At 37.7% G+C, this 15,690-nt stretch overlaps 1 pseudogene; it reads right to left on the reverse strand.

Annotated features, from left to right (window-relative positions):
- Positions 1-1,401: 1,401 nt before the first annotated feature.
- Positions 1,402-14,981, reverse strand: LOC120141071 (annotated as a pseudogene).
- Positions 14,982-15,690: the final 709 nt, after the last annotated feature.

Consider the following 15,690-nt stretch of genomic DNA (forward strand, 5'->3'; position numbering starts at 1 on the left):
TGGGATTTCTGGGGTCAGTAAGCTGACTTATTGTTGTTGGGTTACTTGGTAACCAAACAAATGCAGTGGTAAATGAAGAAGACAGGAAACTTGGAGCCAAATTTTGTGTGAGGAAACTTGTACAGACAGGAAGACATAGTATCGTAGACCCAATTTACCGGTTCATGCACGCAACAAAAATCCAGCCCGGATCATATACTTGATTGTCTGAATATCGTATCAAAACACAAGGCGATCAAACTTGCACTGTGTGGGAGCTTCGACGTATACACAGAGACGTAAAGCATGCATAAAGCATTCAAAAATCATCATGGGTGCATGGTAAAAGAGATGATGTCTGATGTTGATGGAAGTGACAAACCATGCAATGGCTGAAGGAGCAGAGAGCTTGCTGTTTGCCTTTAAGCAGAAATACGTCCTTGGACTCATGCAAGATTCGGCACGATCAAGTCATAGGTGAACAGAAGTTATTCCAGCTTCCTTTCAAATATGATGAATAACCTAATAAATTTTTTGTAATGGAATTTGTAGCTTTCAACATTGTAGCTTTTTGCAACTTTCTGTAATGAAATTTGTGTGTTGAAGGATGTGGGGCAAGCAACCCATAAGAGTTATTCAAAAGTGTTGGAAAGTGTAGCTTTCAACATTGTAGCTTGGATTGGAGATGTGTTCTTTGTAGATAGAACAATTAAAATCATCTACTTCTGCACTTTTCCAAACTTTAATTTAATTTGACAGATTTTAACACTTGTACTTCTCAAACTTCTGAAATTTCAATCTCTAACTCTAATAATAAACAAATAAAGCCAAAAACTAAATATACAACTTCCGCATATAATATAAAGACTAATAGCAAAATTTAATTTCACATATTCCATACCGATTTTATGAATCAAGATAAATCACAAAATTTTAAAAACTAGATCCACAATTCAGGTATAATACAAGGAGTCATTTATTAATTTAACCCGTTTTGAAAGCTTCAATCTAATCATTCAATTTGATCTTATCCGGGGTTGAGAAATAAGAAACCCGAAAGCATAACGAGCTCTCTAACTAATATCAAAATTTGAAATGGAGAAAAATATGCCTATAAACCATTTCATCTGCCCGCCATGATATGTATCTGTTCATCTACAAAACCCCAACCATCATGGATATTTAAACATACAGTAGAGCACGTACGTACATGTACAAACGTATTTAAGAATGCAGTAAGTTATGCATGACAACAACATAAGCATTCATGTAGATGGGATGGTGATGTTTTTGCATCCGTGTCTAAGATAGTGTGCGCATGTGTGTGTAAGAGAGAGAGGTTAACTTCAAGGCATTAAAAGATTGATAAACAAAGGAATAACTACATGTAATACTTGAGATATTCTACCTGATCAATTGGTATAACTGAAACAATTATCTCTATATATACAACAAAGCCTCTGAACCGCACCTCTGGGTACACGGCCCAGACGAGATGGGGAATTCAATGACGGTAAATCTGCAATGCCGAAATACATGGCTTACATCAGCACATCATGACATTCTTTCACAAGGATTCCAGCATACCCACTCCAACATGTGAAAAAACAAAATCCCCCCTCCACTATCAAACATGGGACAGGCAAAGACCAATGTGCACAACAAATAACACATTATATTTACCTTTTGTGAGGGGCCTTGCGAATCTTAAAAGGCCGACTTTAAAAATAACCTAATATCAGCCGTCATCATCCACAGCGCCAATATATGACAGGTCTATCCGTCTTACTCTTACAGCACCCTTTAGCCAACTTAAGGCTCGAAGATTAGCATGGTCACTGCTGCCAATGGCCGCAGTGCTACTTGATGGACCTGATCCTGCTCCATCTTCCAAAAATGTCCATGGGTCAATTTCCATATCATTCTCCTGCGGTAATGGCATTGACTTGGATTTTCCTGGCATGTTATTTGCATTTCGTGCCAATGCAAACTGTCTCTGAGGTGCATTCGTAGTTCCAGTGGAAGATCCAGGAATAGAGATGCTGGGTTGAAGCGAACTAAGAGCACCAATAGGAACAAAAGGTGAGTGGCAGGAGATCGTACTGCGAAGAGAAGGAAATAATATTGGCATTGCCGTTTGAATTCGCCATCTAATCATCTCAGGCAATTGCATAGAATCTAATTCGTTCTGCATCCATAGGAAAAGATGGTAACACTTTTGAGAGGCAAAACCAACTGAAAATAAACCAACAGACATTCGGTAAATTTAAGTCTATGAGGATGCACGTCTCATTAACAAACACCTCATAACCACATATCTGCACATTACTTTCTTTACCTCCAGAACTCTCAAAAGCCCAAATAATAATAATTATTTTTTAACAAAGCGAGCAGCAATAGATTCAATCAGCAAAATGATAAAAGATCAGACCTGCAAACCCTCCACTGAGTCGCGGTCAAACCCAGAAAAATCCTTGGCATCCTTCAACTTTAGCCAACTTGGTCTGCAACTGCTTAACAACCCATGCAGAACTAACAATAGGCTGTCAAAAAGACCATCTCCAGGCATTTCTGAGGATACAACAGATGGCATCAGTTCCCCATCCTCATATCCACGCAGTCGAAGTATTACAGAGGCAAGCATATACCTCATGTTTCGTGCTGATGGTTCCCTGGAAAATAGAACAAAACTTGGTAACTAGTTTATCAAATACTTGTAATAAGACAATAAAGATTTCATGACAATGTTGCACCTGGACTACTCAACAACCATTAATATCAACAAGGATGAAAAAAATTGCTACCAGAAGATGGCCAAGTCAATGAATTCCCAAAAATAGTATAAACAATGCAAAAGGATCTCTTTTAATAGATTTTTTCAGTTTAAGAATTTTATGAATTAGAGATTAAAAAACAATTTCAGCATTCAAAGAGTGACAAGTCACTGAAATAAAAAGTTCTTACCCTGAAAAGCTAAGGCATGCAATGATGAAGTAATTTAAAAATGAGTCGGTATTATGGATAGATAACACAGTTAAAGCTAACTACTGAGATCGCTTTCAACAGAATAAATGAAATCAGCAAGGCTTAAGCCTAGGTTGAGGTAAGATTAACACAAGTAACCATGGGGATTTTGTAAAGAAAATAAGCAAGCCAGTATCTATTCCATTCCAGCAGAAAGATGCACGTACTACTAGATAACCACCACAAGACATTAACAAACAAGCTGGCAGAACCCCATGAAAACAATACATAGCAACAAGAAAATATGCTTGGAAAACCAAAAAAAAGTCTCACAAAGCAGTAGGCATAGAAACTGATCATGTTTATTTAAAGTGGAATAAAATGAAACAAATGGTGAAATAATTCATATTATATACCCTTCTGCACATATTATAGGCAGCAATCTCACAATAAACTGCAACCTCAACGACAGAGAAGCTTGCAAAGCTGCAGGAGAAGGAGGTGCAGACTCCACAGGTGCCAGTGCTCGTCTAGCCAACCCAGGACTACCACCTCTTGTACCTTTGCGATTATTAATTTTATTACTAGAGCCTTCGATTCCAGAAGCAGCAGCACCAGTCTGCTTGCTTACACCACGAGTAACAGAGTTTATCTGTTGCTCAATTGTGTTAAACTGCTTTATCAAATCACTTGCAAATATATTATACGAGTCAGCAGAGCTTTGGTTTATCAGGAAAGAACTAACTCAATAAAAGCCTTCTCCTTTACATGCTGCTGGCTGATACTGGAACCTTCAACATCCACTTGAGTGGACCCTTTTAGGCACCTCTTTGTCTCCATACCCTCCTCAATGACTTCACCTTCCTCAAGAGAGGTGAGGCTTCCAAAACTGTTTATTTGTAGAAAGGTTTTTAGTTTCAGCAATATTACTGAGTCATTGCCTGACAGTTTTCCGCCCCAAAAGAACATCTGGGCCTCCTAGGAACCATTTAGCCTGCATCAACATTGAATCCTCCAATGATCTCCCAAAAAGATTAATCACCTCTGAGAAAAGGGGAGCAGGATCAGGTCTGACCAACAATCTAGTAAGGATAATCTCAATGAAAACTTTTTCACTCTCAGAAGGTGAGGCTCTTTCAGAATTAGGTGAGGAAGAGCGAATAGCATTCACCAAGGACATGTCATGGCTCTCCATCTTATCAATAAGCGCTTGTTCATTTAAAAGAAGCCTTAACTCAACCCACTGCCAATGAAATTTAGCAGGCTGCAGAGTGTCCAATGCACGAACAAGTTTATCCAAAAGCTTAGATCCAGTCTCTGCGCACAGAGCTTTAGATTCACAATGTCCAGAAACCCTATTCCCATCATCCTGTGCAAATGCAGAAGGCATTTTACAATCAATTATTGCATTTAGAAAGAGCCTTGCACGAAGGGGGACAAAGGCCTTGGATTTCAAATGCATGTCCAAACCATTCAACTCTAGCAAGGCTGCAAACTCAGCATCAGTAGTATCTCCAGCTACAATATCGTAAAGTCCACGAGTATCCCTCATACAAACATCTCGAAAAGGTATGTGTTTTATGGCATCTCCAATGGCCATTGTTAAAGACTGATACAATTGATGTATATCTTCACGACTTGCAACGTTACTATTCAAATTGAATCGCTTCCATATCACAAATGCAAATATTGCATAAGCTGGTGGAAACACCAAATTAATCGGGAGCAATCTCTGCATCCTTGAAAGAGCTAAAACATACTGTTCACCCAAGAGTTCCAAAACTAGTCCATCACAAACAGTTCTGCAGTTCCCAACAAATAGCCGAAACCAGTGCACATATACTTCAACTGAGTTGTCCACCTTAAAAGCCCCAACATGTCGAGCATTACCATTAGAACTGGTTTTTGTGCTCCTAAGAAATTGAACAACATCCAAACCTTCCTTTAATCTTAAGACAGTTACCGTTCTCTCCAAGCTAATAACTCCATGAATAATAGCTCCAATGACAAGGGCAGAAATAGCAGCTGCCATTTTGGTAGTTCTCCCAAAAGTTGCTTTGGCAGAACCTGGGGAATTGTCACTAGATATGCTTGGATTAGAATCATGAGAATCAGGAGCTAACTGAAACTGACCACGAGAAGACTTTGCAGGAGCAAATGCTCCTGCTAAAGCAGAAGAAGCTTCTGTTGCAAGAGCTATCTCAAATGCTTGGCTTTTGCGCTCTCCAAGTGCTTCCTTCAGCAGGCATAGACATATTAAATGATTGTGCACTATGCGCTTAGCAAAATTCAAGGAATTCATAGGTGGCTGATAATTTGAATAATTGCTGATAATTTGAATAATTGCTACCGCCAGTAAAATCAGGTATATTTGCTAGTGTGGGCCCAACATTGCTAACAATGGCAGAAACAGCAGACGACACCAAACCTGGGTCCCCTTCTTGGAAAGCACCACCAGTCTGCCTAAAACAGTCCATTAGTCCCATTATGATCTGTTGAGCTACTTGATAATCATCATCTCCTTTTTCAGTGGCAGGGCTTCTCGGTGCATTGGCTGCAAAATGTTTTCTCTCTTTTCCTAAGATATAGCGCAAGACATCATCAATATGACGCTGAACCATATCTTTCATGCTTATACCCACTCTAGATAACCGCCCAACAGTTATCCTCTGACGGCAATAATCATCAGGATCTTCAGTCCCTGACGAAACTCCAAGTGGAAATCCAAATTCTCCCTCTGTTCGTCCAGATTCAAGTTCAGACAAAAGTCTTTTATCGCAAGTTCCCTTGAAATTCTTCTCCCATTCAATTACACTGGCAATGTTGCCATACCTCTTCAACAAATAACGAAAAAAAACTAGGGTTCCGGAACCTGTAATTCTTCTATTAGTGGCCATAAAAGCTGAAGCATGACGCATTGTAGCAGACAGAGCTTCAGGCACAAGATCTGCGGCAATAAGTATGTTCTCATACCTGAACAAAATTCCTAATTAAGCATGTAAGACAAAAATATGCAGGTCATGAAACATAGACAGTAATGACAATGTTTAGCCATGATGAGTGCAGTGGCTCAATAGTCCAATATTGAGTTACTTTCAGGGAAGAGAAATAAGTATTCAGTTCCAACCAGACACCCAAAAATGCATCATTAAACTGTTTCATGGATTCTAATACACATTCACAGACAAACTCAGAATAGTTTTGCTTTTAAAAAATGGGGAGAAAAGAGGGAAAGGAGGCTAAAATTACTGTTAAAGATCAAGAAACAGTAAGCACATCAAACCATACTGCAACCTGATGGACACCAACAAATAAACAACCCAGAGAAGCGCAAATTTGATAGCCAGGTATGATTTGCATGAAAATTTTAATCAAAATAAGAGAATGATTTCACCTTCGGAGAGATGATAAAAGATATGCCTCTCCCACTTCACAAGTGTGGTTTTCCACATTCCCGGGCACTGCTAGAATGTTCCTCCCACCATGAACGGTAGGACTGGGATTACTAATAGTTTTAGGCAGCAACCAAAGGAGAAACTTGACAGCTGAAACTGAATCACAAGAAACATCCAGTAGATACAATATGGACGATAGCTCATCCTCACCAAGCTTCCACCTTAAAGAACTGTTCTCATCAGCTGCAACAAACGGCCGGCCATACTGGCCAACCTTGGCGACAGATTTCTCAGACTCTTCAACAAGCTGCCTAACTACAGATAGCAACCAAGAAGTGACAATCCTCTTCTCTACAAAGTGAAGCTTCTTTAAACCCTTTGCAACTGAAATAATATTTCCATGATGGGTTGTTCCGGCCCCATCATCTGGATTCAAATTTTCCACCTCAGGTCTATGATGTGGACAGGTTATTTTGTTATCACATACGTGACTTGTCGATGCTCCCTGGCTATCTTCAATTCTAGCAGCAGCTAACTGAGAAAGAGATTGAGTTTTACGGACAGGTTTTTGCCTAACACGAGACACTTGCTTTGTTGACTTAAGCAGAGGGTCAACTTTGGAAGACTCCAAGATGTTGGGCCCCTTTCTCACCCACCAAGTATCTTCATCATCTGATGGAATTGGTGAAGATACTAGAAGACATGAACTCTTATCCTCGCTAAGTTTATGTCTTTTTACCCTTTTACAGCCTTCACACCCAGGAGCACCTTCAAATAAATCCATCTTGTTGTATGTTGACTCGATAGATCTTTTGATACTCCCTTGAGACTCATCCACTCCACTATCTGCAGAAGTAAAAGATGAACTGGAAATTGCAGCAAAACTGAGATGGAAGCCTTCAGTTCTTCAAGGTTCACTTCTCTCCTGGAAGTTTTTGAGGCCTGAACAGTTTTCCTCTGATCACATGAAACTTGGGAAGCAACATCACTTCCTGAGGTTGAATGGTAGTTTTGCTTTTTAGCTGGTACATGAGAATTGCTTGTACTGTTATACGAATCAAAAAGTAGTTCATGAAGAACAAGACGGCACTCATTTGTGTAAATATTTACAGCCTCAAGCAGTTCTGAGCCCTCAGCAATTCTTGCTTCTTCCAAAGCATCAACCATAAACTGCCCTGGTAGCTGCTTCAAGATTAGTTGGTGTCTCTTCCTTCTGTTCAGGTCAGCCATAGGTCCATTTGTATCAATCATTCCACGAACTATCAGCTGCCTTGCATATGCCTGAGGATAAAAAATTCCAGAGCGTATGAGTTCCAACACAAAAAGCTGAAGACGCTTGCTACCTTCTCCTTTATGTCCATCATGCTGATCAATCCAGCACACAATAATATCATGCAGAGGACCTGGACTGTTAAATATATCAGAAGAGTTACTTCTTCTACCATTCACATCTTTTCCATTGCTTTTAGCTTCATGTGTATTTCCCAACAAACCCTTGATGGAATAGCTATTCTGCTGACTGGTATTCTTTCTTAATGCCCTTCCCTTCTTGTGCTGTTTCTGCAGCTCTTTCATCTTCAGCTTCAAAAGTTGAATTGCAAGAAATTTTTGTGAAAAATCTTTCCTACCAGTGAACTTCATGTCACAGGGTGGAGAAGTCCGGAAATCTCTGTAATCACAAGTTGCCCACTCACAAAGGAAAAAAACTGAGCAAATCAATGACAAATTCACAGTCTGAAGCCATTTTAGAGATGATCTTAAGCATGGACTGACTGCTGCTACCCAACCTTCGCCAACAGCTCCATCATAAAGATCATTGAAGGTCTGTTTATAAGCATCTATCAGATCTCCTTGCAAAAAGGCTTCATCCAGGGTCTGCACAGCTTTTGCTACACTTTGGCTAGGATATCCTGGACTTGCGCCTTTAGCAAGATTATCGGCACGTTTCCGGATGGTGGAAACAACATGATTAAATGACAAGGATTTGTATTGAGAGTCAAGCCCTTTACCTCTGACAACATATACATCTGCCGAATATTTTTTTATTTTCTCAGCATCGTCTGAGGACTTGGATAAAAAACCATCACTCGATGAATGTGACAGCACACAAGTTGGTAAGGGAAAGCAATCCAAAGCAACAAATGTATCCGGTGCAGCCTGTATTAAATAGCAAAGCATCTCAACCAATGCAGTTATTGTGTAGGCTCTCCGGGAGTTATCAACCAAATCAGATCCACCTGGAGAAGGCTCGCGGATGAAGCGAATAGCTACACCCACAAGATTGCGAACATATGTCTGACATAAAAATAAAATGATGGTTTCCAGAACTCCATAAATGATAGGCAATAGCAACTGCAGAATCTCGAGCAATTCCTTTTCCTGGAAAAGCACCAATAAATAATCAGAAACCAGAAAATGCTCATAAGCTCATAAATTATTTTCCATATGAACAAACCTCCCAGCACAGTGGAAAAATTATATGCAATGAGGATTGAATACAACAAATACAATACCTGCAGTTGATTCAGAACCCAATCAATGATAAGTGAAGGATGAACCAATCCTTCTGCATTATGCCACTGCAAGAGTCGCACTACATACAACCACTTAAAGTGAAGGGTCGGTTCACCACCTTTAGTAATTGCTGGTGCCAGATCACTCCTATGGTGCAAAGACCCAGTATAAACCATTTGCGGCAATCGATCTCTACCATGTTGAGCAGAATGAGAATTATTTCGTGAAAAAAAATCGTCCAAAAGATACTGCAAGTAATCCATAACATCTTTTGTCCAGAGCTCCGTGCGCAATAATTGAGATTTATCAGGTGCTCCAGAAGAAATTGCAGCACCAGGAAGAACCTGCAAAAGATGATCGTTAACCTGCTGCCTACCAATATCATGAGTAACAGTTGGCTATTACAGAATGCATGACTGGATGGTACGAATAAATTAAGACTATTGTACCTGATTAAGATATGTTACTTTGATAAACCAAGTTGCTCTCAACAATGGAACATTATTCCTGATAAGAACCTCTATTAGTTTTCTCTTCTTATACCCTTGAGGAACTTGATCAGCCAAAGAACACAAAGGTTTGTGTTGCAGTGATAAGCCCTGACAAAACATAACATAACAAATCATTGAGTTCATACATAAAGTAAGCGTTAGACTTTCACCAAGTTCAATGAAGTAAAAAAAAATTAAAACGAGAGAGTTATGTACAACCAACTTGGGGACCATGAACTTACCTCAATCCATTTTTTCTTGAAATCTTCATTGCATGGCCTTTGTTCAGGGAAAACCACTGGTTTACTCAACAGTAAACCAGAAAGAGGAACACCATAAACCTGGCCAGCCTGGTAAGACCAAAATATAGGTCTTTAGAAAGGATGCAAAAGAGAGGGGGCGGGGACAAAATAAACAAACAAGTACGTAAACAAAAACAAGTAAAAAGAAGCAGACAGGTTGATAAATCTGAAAAGAACACATGTATCACCTTCCTCTTTTGAGCATGTGATTCATTGATAGCCCTTAGACACTTTCTGATTGCCTGGAGATAAGAGGAAGGTATTAAAAAGTTAAAGAACTGACAATTACATTACATAGGAGAATCTTTCTGAGTCGATAAATTAATTATGCATGCGTAGAGAGGTCTTCTTGATGACCACAGCATCCCCAATAAAGTGACTTACATCTCTGCATTTCAGAACCTGAACCTGAGTCAATGAAATCTCTTTCGAATCCTGAAAAGATAGCAGTACCATGTTAAACAACAAATAGGATGGTAATAAAAGAAGCTGACAAGAAATAGTTAACTTCTTGGAATTATCTTAAAACTTTTCAGATTCGAAATTCGTAGTTCATACAGCTTTAAGAGATTGCTAAGTTGTTATTAAAGCATGAAGTCAAAACAGCCTTCACACAGATACTATCGGATTTCAATCTCAGATAAGCACGGATGTTAAAAATAATCAAACACCATCATCAGGAAGAAGAAAGTAATGTTTGACAAAGACTGCAACAACAAAATGAGAATCCTGTGCAAGGAGATATTAGCTCCCAAACCATAAGAAAATTTTGCACACTAGAAAAAAATGGTTTCACCCAATTCCTATCAAGTAAAAGAGATTAATATGGAATATACACTTGAACTTCAATTAAGAATATCAAATAAAGAAAAAAAACATTATCCAAGCTTTTCATGTTTACAGAGACCCAATTACAATCATTTTACTCTGGCTCAAAAACAGTAAGTATGGTTACCACAGCACTAAGTTTTTTTTATAGAAGTAGGACGCCTCATTAAAAACCTCCCTCTTAGTTGGCTCTTGTGAAGAGGCAACTAGCTGAAGGAGGAAAAGAGTACCTCAGTTTATATATAATTCAATAATTACATATGAGTACACCTTACACTTTAAACAACCAAAAATAATAAACCCAAACAGTACATGAATAAAACTTAAAACATTCATCCAATCCCCTCCTTAGCTAATTTATTTGCCTCCCAATTACAGCTCCTAGGAATCAGTCTAACAATAATCTCTCTAGCAGAAACTAATGCCCCAATTTCCCCAACCAAAGAACTGAAAAACGTAGGGGAAGAAAACGGCACCAAAATCCAGTTAACTGCAGATTTGCAATCAATCTCTATGATCAGTCTTCCCTTCAATGCCCAGTAAGATGAAAGAAAAAAATCAATGCCTTTTTTAATTGCTTTCAACTCAGCCAAAGGAGGAGGACTTGGACCAACACCGTTAGAGAAAGTGGCTAAAGTAGTGCAATTAGAATCTTTCAAAATTCCTCTGATTCCACCCTGCAGCCCATCACTTCTTACCGCCCCATCCACATTGAATTTAAAAAAATCAGCTGGAGGAGGAAGCCAACAGTGGACCTTCTTTATCTTAAACGATTGTTTAGGAATCCTGTCTGCAAGTGAGGGATCACCAACAAGTAAATCCAACTGAATCAGAACATGAGGGAACTTAGCTAAAAACCATTTAGCCAGCCTAAATATGGAAATGAAGAATAGAGAAGAACTGTCGAGTTTCCAATTTTCAAACACCACCGAATTCCTAGCCTTCCATAATGACCACAAAACAACTCCCGGGATAAACTTCCAAATTGAAGAATAAGCCCTTAGGTAAGACCAAGAACTAAGCAGGGAAGAGGGGTCTTGAGGCAGAACTGAAGAGATATCCCATAACCTTAGGAATCTATTCCACAGCTCCCCTGCAACAGAGCATTTAATGAAAAGGTGTTGAATGGATTCTTCATGCTTATGACATAAAGGGCAAAGAACATCTTCCAAGGGAACAAACTTTTCTTCAACTCCACTCTAACTGCCAGTTTTTTATGAGAGATCTGCCAAAGAAAGGTTTCGACTCTAGGAGGAGCCAAACCTGACCACACCCACTTGTTCCAATCGAAATTACCTCCAGATCTACATGATAGAGTCAGCCTACAAGACTTAGCCGAGAACAAACCATCACCCTTCCCTGACCATGCAAGAAAGTCAACCACTGAATCGGACAAAACTATATTATCAAGTAAAGACATTAAAGCAACCCAATGATTCAATTCCTAGTCGCATAAATTCCTCCTAGACTGAATGATCCAAACCCAACCATTATTTTCGAAGCAACCAAAATTAGCCACTTTACCCCATTTACCACGGCACTAAGTTCAAAGTGTACATATATAAAGATATGTGACCGCAATTCATATGGATTGGTAAAGTAAACATAGTTTACAACACTTGCATGCATAACAAAATCCACACAGTTGTTGCAGCAAAAAAATAAAAGGTAGTGAATGCTAATCAATCATAAAACTATACCTCCAGTCCATCAATAGTCTCCTTATATCCCTGCTGCACATTTTCTCTAGTGAGAGTCTCCTCGGGACAATTATGAGTTTGAAGATGAAAATCAGGGGGGGCGAGTCTGAAAATGGATAAAAATTAGTAGTACGCAAGATGTCCAATAACTTAAGAAGAGAACTTTAACCCTATCTTTGAATTGGGCTAAAACAAAGTAAATGAAAGTAAGCAGTTTTCTCTTGTTTGGATAAATTTTTTTATTAAGCAGGGGAAAGTGAAAGGAGTTGAATATCCCTTACTTCCCCTTGAAACCCTTCATTTTTATTAATCCCAATTAGGGGGAAAAGATGTGGAAAGTAAAGTAAATTCTTTTAAGATATTATATACTTTTTCTATCTTTTTAATCTCCTACATAATTGATTTTATAAAAAAAATATAATTGAAAAAAGCCATTATGATGAACAATTTTCTTTCCATTCTGTTGTTTAACCAAACAAAGGTTGTGAGAGTTCCTTTCATTTTCCTTATTAACTTTAACTATTCATACAAAATACACAAGTATCATCTCCTTTACTTAACCTTCCTTTCTTTCCTTAACTTTTATTTTTTCCCTTTATAATTATTTACCCAAGCATAGTGTAAGAATCAAACCAATGGGACCATAAACTTAGTCAGCTTCCAACCCATAATATAAAGCAATAAAAAGTAACATAAAACCTAGAAAGATGACTTAAGAACCATATCAGTGGGACAATCAACTGTATCGGTTTTGCAATACACATTTACAAAGCAATTATAAGCAACATATAACCTTATTCTGAGGAATTACAAAATCAATCTGCATAAATACAATTAACACAACAATTCAGTTCCATTGCATAAATCACCTGGAATTCAGAGATTCCTTGTCACACTTCAACTTGTAGGGAGCTAACTGAGAATGCCGCCTACAAAATTAAAACATAAAATAAGGAAAATGGGGAGGAAAAATGTGTACTTAAATTCATACAAAGAAAAAATCCCAAAATATAATCAGACACGAATTTTGGAATCAGAAAATGAATTCAATTCAAGAAAACAAGTATTTGTGAACAGAACATAAAACAACAAGGTACTTTTATACCTAGAATTCAATGAGATGTTGGATGGTAGTGAAGATGAGTCAGCCCGGGAAGTATCCCTAGCTGTAGCTCCTCCTATACTGTTATTAACTGCACTAGTGCAGCCGGCAGCATGATATCTTTTCATTTCTCCCAACTATCAGCGGCATACTTCTTCCAGCATCAAATCCTAATAAAAAATGTCAAAGTAAAATGGCAGCGTGTAAACAAGAGAAAAAAGGAAATGGAAATCAGAACCACCATAGAAGGCGCAAGTAAAGTGGCATTGAAAATAAAATTGAGAAAGACTAGATTCAATGAGTGTGCCACCTCAAACACGAGACGCACACATCACTCTGACCTGCCATGAAATTGAAAGAGCATCACATCTAGAAGGAAATTTCATTTGTGTTTATAGAGAGAGACAAAGAAAAGCAAAGCACCTATCGATGAAAGAAATCACAATTTTAATCACTAAAGCAGTTTTTTGAAACTAAGCATGAATAATTTAAAAAAAAATAACACCCTCGGTCAAACTTAAGTCAGAGTGCCAATGCTAAGAAGCAACATCGGGAAATTATAAAAATAAAAAAACACCAGAGCACCGACCCTCAAAAAGGAAAAAAGAAATAAAATGGGATGTATAATTCAAATTTCAGAGATTCTGAGTGATATAGTTGTGAACATTTCTTCCGTTGAATGCTTAAAAAAATGACCTAACAGTGTAACTCAGTGACCAATTAACAAGTAGTACATAAGTTGAACCACAGACCATGACAATTGATAACTAAGGAAATAGTAATTTCTAGATCTTACTCACGTGAATAAAACAATTTAGCCGCAAAAACCTAAACATCATATGTTTAAACTTGATAGCTTTGTTCTACGAAGAACAGATCCAATAAATTCACAACCATATTTCACACCATTAGTTTAGACAATATAAGAATTATCTTTAAGTCACACAAACATAATTCCAATCAAAGCTTGAAAACTCTTAGCATGTTCCAATAATCATTTAAATTTTAAACTTAAGGTAAAATAAATCAACTCCAGCAGCTTGAAATGCTGACCAGTAAGGCAAACTCGAAAGCCGCATAGCAAAACAACAGCATTAAGCAACCAAAAGGCTTTGATCTATTAAATAAACCAAGAGGAACAACCAATACGTGTTAACATTCAAAATGCTTCCTTCCCCAGGTGACTCAATCCAGTTTACCATCAAATCATACAAAAAATAACTAAAATCTTCCAGTTTTGATTCAGCAGTGAACCAAATCTACTGCATCAAGCAGACCCCCAACATTGAACTAAACGCAAGAAACGTTCTTTACATGCTAAAAATCTAAAATTAGAAGCCAAATGTTCAGTCTAAGACTACGGGAAACACAAACTCGAATAGCACGATACGAGAACTAGGGTTTATGCGAGCTGAAAAAAGATTGGTCCTATCTATCTTTTCGCAGATTGTTGAAACTAGGGTTTTCATGGCAAATTCGTAAAATAATGTAAATGAGACAAAAGATTAAACGAGGAACAAGAAGCGTACAAGGAAGATTTATATTGCACGCAAAGAAATGAAGCCTACCTCTGGTTAAAAAAATAGGGGTTTCAAAGCAGAAAAGGTGGTGAAATCTAGAGAGAGAAAGGAAAGGGAAACAAAAAAAAGAGGGAATAGAGAGAGGAATTCGAAGGAGGGAAGGGTGTGGGGGGCTTTGACTATTTCTTCTTCTTATTTATTTTTAGCTTTCGATGGTCGATGTGATTACGAATTTTTATTTTAGCTTTTGGCAATTGGCCTTCTGTTTTCTTGCTTTGCTATCAAACAATTAAAAAGAGTGAGAAATCGGGGGGCTATGCGATCTACTCAAATTTAAATTTTAGAAAGAAGAAAAAACAATATTTTTTTAATTGTTTTTGTGTTCGATATCCCATTTTGTCCTCGAATCGTTTGTTATTCGTATCTACCTTCCCCGGGATGATGAGGAGATAGAAGGGGGGGCTATAATAGTAAATTAATTGTTTTAAAGTGTTGAGTAAGTGAATTTTAACTGGTCGTGGCATTGGCATATTTTCAAACTTTGGGTTTAAATAGCATGAACCAAATGCACCACATAATAGTAGAATTAACGATAGACAAATGTTTCCTTTTTCTTTTCTTTTTCATATAATCAATTATAATTATATTTACATATATTATTAAGTTTAATTAAATTTGTATCATTATTAATATAATATATAAAAATGTATGATAAAATATATCAAGTGTTTAATATTATTTAATTTTATTAATGAAAATAAATAGATTGTGTCGAATATGGACTGTTCACTCCTATTAATTTAATAGAGAGTTGTAGTCCATGCATGGACTACAAGTAATCAGTGATTCTCTTTAAGAGAATGAAGAAAAAGATATAGTAGAAAAGAAAAATAGT

Source organism: Hibiscus syriacus, unplaced genomic scaffold, assembly GCF_006381635.1.
Source record: "Hibiscus syriacus cultivar Baekdansim isolate YM2019G1 unplaced genomic scaffold, ASM638163v2 tig00110793_pilon, whole genome shotgun sequence".
Lineage (NCBI taxonomy): Eukaryota > Viridiplantae > Streptophyta > Magnoliopsida > Malvales > Malvaceae > Hibiscus > Hibiscus syriacus.